The 2,169-nt window shown below is 39.1% G+C and overlaps 1 protein-coding gene across 1 annotated transcript in view; it reads right to left on the minus strand.

Annotated features, from left to right (window-relative positions):
• LOC119576424 (unconventional myosin-XV-like) overlaps positions 1-2,169 on the minus strand; it is a 25,324-nt gene that overhangs the window by 15,455 nt on the left and 7,700 nt on the right.

Below are 2,169 nucleotides of genomic sequence, written 5' to 3' on the forward strand. Positions count from 1 at the left end.
AAAGAAAAGAAAGAAAGAGAAAGAAAGAGAAAAAGAGAAAGAAAAAAATAAATAAATAAAGAAAAGTGTGTATGAACGTTGTGTATTCAGCGTAGCCTATTACGCCCCAAGAATGCAAATCGAGGCGCAATTAACATTCACGCGTCTCCCCCCCCCCCTCGCTCTGTCGCTTCCAGCCGTTTATAATATTTTTTTTCCCTTTTTTATCTTTATCGTGATATTCACGAAATTTCGAAATAACCTCAAGATGTAATTTATCTTTCCCCAAAAAATAAAACTGTTAAAAAACAAAATAACAAACAAACAGTCAATGAAATGATCAGATTCAAAATTGAGAGCATTCGTGTCCAGCCATTTCCTGCAACGCGTCTGGACATAAAAGCAAAACAAAAAATATCAACAGAAAAGAAAAGAAAAAAAAAAAGAAGAAAAAAAAAAGGAAAAACATAAAAAACAAAAACAAAAAAACAAAAATAAACACAATAAAAAAAGAACAAAAAATGAAAACGAAAACCAAAACAAACAGAGAAAAACTGCTGAGTCATGACCTTGAAGAGGATTTCCACGGAAGGCGAAGTTGATTATCCTCACGATGAGGAGGGGAGGGGGGGGGGAGGCGGAGGAGACTAAGAATAAGAATAAAAACAAAAAACAAAAAAGAAATAAGAAAATACGACAAATAAAGAAAACAAGACAAAATAAAGATAACATAATAATAAAATACAACAAAAATACAGTAATTTCAGACGAAACAAAACAACGCAGAGAAGGTTTCAGATTTTAAACAATGAAATATTTCTCGTTTTCGATCTTTTTCGATCTTTTTACGTCTTCAAACGAAAGAAAAGAGGAAGACCACGATAAAAAAAGAAAAAAGATAGAAAGTAAAGGAAACGAAATAATGACGAGGCAAGAAATACAAGATAATATAGTGAGGAAGTAAAGAAAAAAATATAGGAAGAAAATAAAAATAAATAAAAAAAAATAAAATGAAAATAAATAAAATAAAATGAAATATATAAAGGAAGAAAAGAAAACAAAATACGCTACGAAAAGAAAAATAAAAAGAAAAATGGAATAAAACAAAGAAATAAAAAAAATAAGAAGAAAGAGAAAGAAGAGAGAGAGAGAGAGAGAGAGAGAGAGAGAGAGAGAGAGAGAGAGAGAGAGAGAGAGAGAAGAGAGAGAGAGGGAAGAGAGAAGAGAGAGAGAGAGAAGAGAGGAAGAGAGAGAGAGAGAGAGGGAAGAGAGAGAGAGAGAGAGGGAAGAGAGAGAGAGAGAGAGGAGAGAGAGAGAGAGAGAGAGAGAGAGAGAGAGAGAGAGAGAGAGAGAGAGAGAGAGAGAGAGAGAGAGAGAGAGAAACACACATCTACATACCACCCTCCCCTCCCCTCTTCCCCCCTCCCCCCCCATGACACTCGCCATCGAACGCTTAATGTCAAGGATAAAAATTCATCTCGATCAAGCCATCACCACCTCCGACCTTTGCAATTCACCCTCGACCCTTGCAACAGAGAAGGATGGTTGCAAAATCTGCAATGATTTGCCCTTTCGCTGGAGAGTGATGCGGAGGGAAGGAGGGAAGGAGGGAGGAAGGGAGGGAGGGAGGGAAGGAGGGAGGGAAGGTGGGAGGAGGGAGGGAAGGAGGGAGGGAGGGAAGGTGGAAGGAGGGAGGAGGAAGGAGGGAGGGAAGGAAGGGAGGTGGAAGAGGAGAAAGGAGGGAGGGAGGAGATTGAGGAGGGAGGGAGGTGGAGGAGATGGAGGAAGGAGGGAGATGGTGGAGAAAGAGAAGGAGGAGGAGGAGAGAGAAATCAACGTTAGGAGAAAATGGGAAGAGGGAGAAAGGAACACAAACACCAACAAAGAAGAAGACACAAAGAACTAACAAACGAAGAGAAACAGACCGAAAAATAAAGAAAAAAAAAAACGAAAAAAAAAAAAAAAAAAATCGAAAAATGAGATAATTTTTTTTTTCTTTTTAATCGGATAAAAAATTAGACCCAACTTCCACGCAGAAACAAGGCCGTGGTTATCAGCGCCTTGAGCGAATGACCACAATGGATCAAAAAGCAAATCTCTCGAGACGTGAGGGAAGGTTCAGAGTGGCCGGCCTCTCGGAACTTCGAACGTGGGAAAAGAGAGAGGGAGAGTGGAGAAGGAGGTGAGAGG

This window comes from Penaeus monodon, chromosome 8 (assembly GCF_015228065.2).
Source record: "Penaeus monodon isolate SGIC_2016 chromosome 8, NSTDA_Pmon_1, whole genome shotgun sequence".
NCBI lineage: Eukaryota > Metazoa > Arthropoda > Malacostraca > Decapoda > Penaeidae > Penaeus > Penaeus monodon.